The 8,899-nt window shown below is 34.0% G+C and overlaps 1 protein-coding gene across 1 annotated transcript in view; it reads left to right on the top strand.

Annotated features, from left to right (window-relative positions):
- Positions 1–1,236: 1,236 nt before the first annotated feature.
- Positions 1,237–8,899, top strand: part of LOC110039352 (40S ribosomal protein S15a) — a 9,929-nt gene continuing 2,266 nt past the window's right edge. Inside the window, exon 1 of the mRNA XM_020744386.1 lies at positions 1,237–1,333. The gene's annotated coding sequence lies outside the window, so the exon portion shown is untranslated. The remainder of the gene's footprint in view (positions 1,334–8,899) is intronic.

The following is an 8,899-nucleotide window of genomic DNA, read 5'->3' as shown; positions in this document are numbered from 1 at the left end:
CGAGATAACATATTACTTTTAATGTCATGTTTGATTATTTAAACAATTAAATAATCGTGATCTACCCGGTTTTATTTTTAAAATAATTTTTTTTTCAAACACAAAATAAACCAGAGATTGTGAATAGGAAAACCTCTAAACATTTGGGATGTGTGAGTGTGCATGTGAGAGATAGAGAGAGAGAGAGAGAGAGAGAGAGAGAGAGAGAGAGAGAGAGAGAGAGAGAGAGAGAGAGAGAGAGAGAGAGAGAGAGAGAGAGAGAGAGAGAGAGAGAGAGAGAGAAGCCTAGCTAATAAATCCTCCTTAAGGCACCATTTGAGCCTTCATTTATATAAGAAGAGGGCAAAAAATAAAAAAAAATCTTCATTCATTGTCCCAGGGAAAGCAGATCTTTTACCATATTGTCTATCTTTCGGGAAACTCTTTAGGCCTGTGCTTGCTATCATGCTCCTCTTGGTCTTTTTTTCTTTAGCTTTCAGTTCACGAGGACTCTCATTCAAGGTCTATGGTTTCCAAAATTCTAGCATGACATAAGAATTTTGTTATCCTTCATGGCACATGCGCTTCTTCATTGATGTCAGACTTAATATGTCATCACGAGCTGAGGGCTAAGCGGTGCTTTATCCCCCACACACATAGGTTCAACTAAGACACGTGGAGCCTTTTCGACCATTTCGGTCATGAAAACGGTCACGCCAGTTGTAATAGCTTGACTGAACTGTTATGAGTGTGTATATAAATTATAACCAAAATTATTATTTACACTAACATTTTGACCTCATTTCCAACACTTTCCATGGGTAAACTATTGCCCCTTTCTCTATTATATCATTAAGGATTCTCACCTTTTTGGAAGGAATTAGTTTCATCATACTAGGGGCTAAGAAACTACATTAGAAAATGTTTTTTTTTTTTTTGCTTTGATTTTTTGTTTGGGTTTAGTAAAAAATTAATATAAAATTTGAATTTTAGAAATATCTTTAAAATTCTTATATTAAGCATTTTCTTAACACTAAAAAATGAGCAAACAAATTATTATTAATTTTAATATAATTCGCATCTATTGTGTGCAGATGAATCCTAAAGTGCATAATTCAAGCAATGAGAATCCTCTTGCACTCAATCAACTCGGTTAAAACCCCATAATCTAGGGCAACAATAAGTAGAAGCCAACAACCGTTCGATTAAAATCAAAGCGCTACAAGCGAACATTTGCAACGAAGCCGAAAACCTACCCTTATAAGCCCTAGCGCCTTGATACCTTTCTGCCTCCAGTTTGCGTCCAGAAAGCTCAGGGTGGATACGTAGCTTAACTGCGGGAGCGAGGCACCTCGTACGTTCACCTCACTTTCTTCTCTTTCAATGATCTTGGAGATGATACTTGATAGATCTGATTCGGAACCATCATTTTGGGGATTCTTTTTTTTTTGTTTCCTTTTTCCTTCGTTGTAACTTTCAGTGATGATCTGATCGCATGGTTTTTTTTTTCAATAAGATTTGTGTTTTTGATTGGTCTGCTAGATTGATGCCTGGTGGCTAGTTTTGTGATATGCGTTGTCATTTTATTAGATACATGCATCTCAATGTTTATGTGTTTACTTAGGCAAGCTTGCATGGTTGTGTGCTATCTTATTGATTAATTATGCTTTGGGAAAGTTTTCACAGACGCGATGAAAAGGTTCATCGTTTTAGCATTTGAAAAAAAATTTGTGGGCACACACATATAAGTTGAAGTATCTTTTAATAGACGAGTTCTTATGTGAAAAAATGGGGGAAAAAATATCAACAAATGATGATGTCTGACTATCTGAGTCATTCTTTCAATAGTAGAGAGACTGTTGATCAAGTAGATGCACGTCAACTGTCGTTGGCTAATGAATATTGGCCACTGGTGGCATAAGTCCAATTGAAATAGTTGCATTAGTGTGAGCCTGATGTTTTAAAGCTTGCTTTTCCCATATTTAAAGAAGACATTAATACAATATTGTAGAATTAAAGCATGATAAATATCTCGTGGTGTTGATTTGTTTGAGATTTCTTAATTGGCATAAAGAAATGACCTAGAGGTTTGTATTGTGCATTGGCTGCTAATGGATGATATTTGCATTAGATCTAGTTTAATTATAGCACTTTGACTGGTTTTAGTCATATTACAACATGCATTTTTCTCCATAATAAGATAAAAACATTAATAAAATATGGTAGACATCAATTGAAAAACAGATTCTTTGTGGTGTAGGAGTTTTAAGGCTTATACATTATCATTAAATGATTGTGAATGATTAGCTTTGTTTTTCTATTGACAACATGAGATGCAGGTGATCAGAAAGATGTGCATGAGATATTGTTGGTTGATGGTTGTCGTTCTATAATTATCAATATTTTGTGGGCGATGATCATCTAGGAACATCGAAAGTTTGGCGATTTTGGACAATAAACTTGGTCACTCTCTTAATGTTAGAGGAGTTTGAATATCTAGGAAGGTGTGCATCAGATGTCGCTTTTTGGTACACATTGATATTGAACAACAAGGAATGTTGGGAGTTAGGTGATGTAGAGTTGTCTAACTCAGTCGTAGACGTTTGTTGATGGTTGAAGTTTGGTGATAGCGACCACAAGCATAAACATTGGTTGATGATCGGTGGCTAGCAATGCTTTGGATTCCGTATGTTGAAAATTTCTATCAATCAAGGTTCTTTCTTTTGATATATATTGAATTATGATCTATCCATAGATTTTTTTAAAAGGAAAATTTTCGTTATTTCTATTAGAAATCAAGAAAATTTACCATTGATTGGATGTTTATGTACATCTTAGGGCCATATTGACTTTATAAGTAAGCTACCCTTGGCTTGGGCTCGTTAGATTTATCTTGTCTAGGTGCTGATTTTTATTCTAACAACATGAAGTTGGAGGAGATTTGGTCGCTCAAATGGTCCCAAGAAGTTTTCAAGACCTCTACTTTCTAATATGTCATCATCATCATTATTATTATGGTTCTTTCCGTTTTTTCAATAATTTGGGGCTGGCTTTGTGAATCACCATTTTTTAGTCATTCTCACCAAGTGCTGTCTAAGGATTTAATTCTACTCAAAGCCTGTCCTTTCACCTTCTAATCCTCTAGCATGAATTTTATTTTCTCATTAGTAAGTGCATGTTATTCCTTTATTGTTTTTTTTGTGTTCAAATAATCTTATTCTATTTTTAATTTCCTTTTTTTCAATTAATATAACTTCAGATTTAAATTTTATTTTATTGTTATTTGAAAAAGTTTGATTGTTAAAGTACAAATTTGCTTTTCGAGAAATTTCATCTGAGAGTTTGAACAACTTACAAAATCTTTATCAACTAAGCTAGCTTGCACCCAGGCACCCACTACTATCCTTTTAAACTAATTATTTTTTTAATTTATCATTTGTAATTGTTTGACATATATTATTATTCTTCGATTGTTCCTCCACATTGTCTATTATGCCATTTATTGTTTTCCTCTTTACTTATTTCATGCTGAATTAACCATTTAGAGTGCTCAACATATTGTAATTTTGTTGTTGAAATATGTTCAATTTCCTATGCAAAATTTACGCCAAACAACCTTGATGTCTTGTTTTTCATAATTTTTATGAATTTTAGCAAATTATATGTCAATACAAAAACTTTTTTCCATTGCGATTATTCTATAGCTAGTTATTTTCATGTTCAATGCTTAGAATTTCTTGGAGAAACTATATATGGATTGTACGGTTGCCTACATTAGTGGGATATTTTCAATGGAATGAGGGAGTTTCAAAAGTTTGGCATTTGATTGGATAAAAGAAGGAATTTTGTGTAAAATTTTTGTGAAATTCAAAACCCTTTAATTCAATTTTTGCGATTTGTAAATCAATTGATTTGGCGGATTTTCAAGCACATAGTACTAGTTATCTTCACGCCCACTACTTGTCACCTAGGGGTGTAAACAAGCTGAACACGAAGGTGCCGAGGTTCTGTCGGTGTTCGGTTCGTTTGTTATGATGGTTGTATGAAAACAACTCTTGTTCAAAATTAGTCTGTTTGTGTTCCGCTTAAAATTGTTCGATATTGTTTGAAAAGGCGCGTAATTGGCTTGAAAATAACTTGTTTGTTCGCTTGTTTTAAATTTGCTCGAATCAGCTCAAGCTTAAGCTCCTGAACTAGATTGAAATAAGCTGGAAATTTAAAAATATGATACTTAAATTTTTTTTTAAAATATAAATTTATAACAAATAACTTTTGATAAAAATAACAAGACAACTAAATCAATAAAATTTTTATTAAGAGAAAATCACAATTACAATTTGTAATATTCATTGCACATCAAAAATTTACACAAAAAATACATAAATAAATATTAACATTGAAAATAAAATTAAATTAACAAAAGTCCTATAGATTTCTAAAAATCCCGCCTTCATAGTTGAGCAAGACGACCATACCAGGAGACATGCTCTTCGTCAAATGTAGGAATCGATAGAAATGAAATTTATGCTGCGAGTTTCAACAAGCATTATTTGAGCCACATCATCGATTTTGAAGTCCTGTAAGCTGTAAAGGAAAAGAAATTAAATATAATCATCAACTGACTATAATATATAACCATTAAGTAAATTTATATATTAAATTCATCAAAAAAGACAGTGGTTCTATCAAATAGTAAAAGAAAGATTTACGTACATACCGCTCAATTCTTATGTATTTTATGCATCTAGAACTCTAAAAGCTAATTCCCTATTCAATTTTGTCAACAATGAAGGTTGCTGCAAGCCTGGGAAGCTATGATCCTAAAAAGAATAGAATCCTGTGTTTAGTAATATGATCTATTAGACTGAACCACGGTTAATATAGCTAATTAGTATACATATACCAGAGAGATGAGCTTCCATTTCCAGGTATGCATGTAATTCTTCCAACATTTACATACATACCACTCAATCCCTTTGCATTTACATATCTAACACCTAAACTCTGCTTTCTACATTTAGACCACACAAATCTATCATATCACATAAAAAAAATACCACCATTTTAACTTCTACAAAGTGAAATACACATCTTCATGCATAGGGAAGGTGGCATGTATGTAGAACTTGAAGTTTAGAAATTAGATATGTAAATAAATAAGAATTTGGTGGTATGTATGTAATTCTTCCAGCAATAATATGTGTAAATCTAGTATTTTCCAAGTTCCAACAACAACTGCAAGATCGAGGACAGTGCCTTCCAATAAAAATATATAGTTTCAAAGACAAATAAGTGGGGAAATCAGTTGTAGTAGCATGTAGGATCAAACCAAAGCACGTGAATTATTTTAATTTTAGAATAGAAAACACATATCCACTTTAATAAAACCAAACAGCATTGCTTGAATAGAAATAATTCAACATACCTCTAACCTAATGAATGAATTCATGAAACTTTTTAATTGAATGAAATTATATTTCTTTTTATGAGGTTCAGATTTAATTAAAATATGTGAACTTGTACACTCTATTTGGTTGCATATTAAACATACCATTCCAGATATAGAAATTCATAGCTCAAATCTAAAAGTATTAAATGCTTGTCATCTAGTACTCGTGCTTTTAGCCTTTATAAGCGTATGTAAGGTTGACAAGTAGCAAATTGCATGCATGCAAACCATAAAGGAACAACTTTCAAATGTTGTGACTTATCAAACAAATTTGAATCCTCTATGGGGTTACATTCATATATGTCGAACCAATTAAAGAGAATTACTAATATAAATGAATGCAACATTGCAACATGTAACATATATTTATCAGAGCATTTTTAATCATCATAGCCTCACTTCTATAATAATCCCGAAAAAAAAAATGTAAACTACTTGTATTAGTACATAGCTTAATAAGTGGTTTGTCCACACTAAGTCCCAACTTTTATCTTATCAAGAACCTGTTTAATAACCAAGAAATGTTGACAAAAAATAATACAAATTGTCATTATCCAAAACTTAAACAATAGATCAATCTACATTACCCAAAGGAAACTTTTTTGAACAAAAGCAATAGTGCTAAAATAATATTTATGTTGTGCATACTCGAGCTTCAAGTTCCCTATAAGGAAATCAGTTGAGGTGGAAAGATGATCAAATCTGTTGTTTAGAGAAGAAAATGGAGGAAATTATGGTCATGCTATCATCATTTTATGGACAGACCTCATCTCCACAAGTGCAACCAATCTATAAAAACTGGAATAAAGTTATAAGCTGAGATAACAAACTCATTAATAAAGTCATCACAATAAGTAATGTTCGATAAGCATGAAGTTCTATCTTCACAAGCATCTATAAGAGATAGAATATTTTAAACACTGTCAAATAGTAGTTCAAATAAATAAATAAAATAACAACTTAAACATTCATAAATAAAATTAATGAAGTTTTGAAAGCAAATTGATAGACATGAATGTTCACGGATTGCTGGTTAGGAATCTCTTGGAAGAACACCTAGATTTTCCTCCTCTAATAGCTCTTGTTGTAAGAAGATATAAAGATTGTTAATATATTTAAAAAGTTGTAATAAGAGAATAAATTTAACTTATGGCTTGAATCATAATGATTAATGAGGAAGATTTACCATAGGCATTTTAGCATTTTTTTTTGTGCTAATCCGAACCAATTAGATGCACAATCTAAAGAATTAACCGTTTTTATAGATAAACGACTTCTATAATTATCTAGCATTCTACGACCGACACTGAATGCAATCTAGCACTCTACCACCGACACTGAATGCATATTCAAAAGCAATTATTGTTACTGGAATTGATGATATGTCAAGTGCCATTTTGGACAAATATGAATATTTTAATGCATTAATTTTTTACCATTCTAATCCATCAAATTACTTAGAATTGCAAACAAATATTCCTTTTTTAAGGTTGTTGCATGTCATACTTTGTTGGTTGTATCGAATCAGATGACATAACAAAATTTTTAAAACCAAGCTTGCAAGCAAACTGTAATGAACCAAGATGATCAATAATACACTGGTAGAAGAAGACTCTTCATGAGATGAATCATGTCTAGAACTCTCAGCAGCATAGTTTTCATGAGATGAATCATGTTTAGAACTCTCTGCATCATATATTGAATATATTTCATAAGGAGCCTCCTCAACAATTATGACGCTAGAATCAAGGTCATGTGTTTCATAGATTTTAGGGAATGCAATTGAAATGAATTTTAACTTTAAACGAGGACCCCAAAATTATTCCCGGGTTGTTCACGATGGTATGACGATCGATGGTTTTGGGCCTTGGTTCGTTGCCTCTGATCCTCATGACATTAGGTGGGCTGATTGTTGGGGTAACTCTCGTAGTGGGGGCGGTTGGTGAAAGTTTCTTCTTGTGTCTTTGTTTGACGAGCTCAAGGGCGTTCTCAGAGGCGATGATATATTTGTTGGCCATTTCCAATAGCTTGGCCAAGCTTTCTGGCTCTGCGAGTTCAAGGTCGAAACAAAACCTCTCTCACTTCACTCCTTGTGTCAGCATTGCATGGGCTATGTAGGGCTTCAAGTCTTTGACTTTTAGTGTTTCGCTCTAGAGCCGTGAACGACTGAAGCTTTTGTCGGCTCTCTACTTCAATTGTCACAGGGATCTGGTGCTTTTCTCAGGCCTGAGGGCACTTGCAAACTGCGATAGAAAGAGTCTTCTGAACTCTGCAAAACATGTTATTACTCCCTCGGGCAATCTGTTGAACCACCTTAGTGCAGTTGATCTCAATGCTATGAAGAAGAACTTACATTTGAGGGTATCAAAAATTTTCAATAGGCATATGAACGATTCAAACTACACGAGGTGGTCGGTAGGATCTGATCGTTCTTTATACGGCTCTAAAACCGATATCTTGAACTTCTCTGGAGGTTCAACTCTGGAGACCAGTACCTTTGTACCTGGTTGCCTTTGTACCTCGGTCTGCATTGATCGGTTGCCTTTGTACCTCGGTCTGCATTGATCGGTTTCTCTCCTCCATAGGGGCTGATCTAATGCCGTATTTTTATAGACTATATTGGGCTTTTCCTGCAGGTGGATCACCTTCCCTCCATTATTGGTTTGTGGTTCCTCTTGAGGTGGGTTGAATGTTCCTTGTCATGCTGGCTCTTCTCCTGGAATTGGGGTCGCTGCTAGGGCAGCGATTGCCCTAAGTACTTCTTCGAATTGTTCCGACATCTGGTTGGTGATTTGAGTTCTCAAATCTTGTAGTCCTTGTTGAATGAATTCTTTCATAAACTCTCGGGTGCATGTTACTTCTACGTTTCCTCTAACTTGACTCTCCTCACTGTTGTTGATGGTCTACTCTTCTTGTTAACGACATGTTTCCATTCTTACTTCATGTTGGAGGATGTTGAATCTAAAAGTGTTCGAGAAACAAACCCAAGAAATAGAATGGTTCAGATATGAAGTAATGAGAGAGAGAGAGAGAGAGAGAGAGAGAGTTAAAAGGGAGTGTCATTTATTCATGACATGAACCCCTATTTATAGACAAAAGTCCCAACATTACAAAAATATATATTAGCCCCTCATTATTAACTTTTAAGGTGGACTTTTTGGTAGTGACAGATTTATTCGTATATAATAAGAAATGAAACTGATTCGATCGATAAGAATTGTCGATCATCTAGTAAACCTTAACTCGATTGATATCAAATCCAAAAGAAAACCTCCCGCTGATCCTCTTGAGGATTGATCCCTGCCCCGTGGAACATCTCCTGGCATGTTACGTCGATTGTTTGGACAAGAGGCCTCCCGCTAACATCAAGTTCAAGACTGTCGTCAATAGCTATATGCCTGATTGACAATGTCATCCCCCTGAGCCGTTTATATGCCTTGTATGTATGTATGTATGTATGTATGTATGTAT

Source organism: Phalaenopsis equestris, unplaced genomic scaffold, assembly GCF_001263595.1.
Source record: "Phalaenopsis equestris unplaced genomic scaffold, ASM126359v1 Scaffold000002, whole genome shotgun sequence".
Taxonomy (NCBI): domain Eukaryota; kingdom Viridiplantae; phylum Streptophyta; class Magnoliopsida; order Asparagales; family Orchidaceae; genus Phalaenopsis; species Phalaenopsis equestris.
The sequence above is the reverse complement of the archived record's forward strand: the minus strand, read 5'-3'. Positions and strand labels throughout refer to the sequence as shown.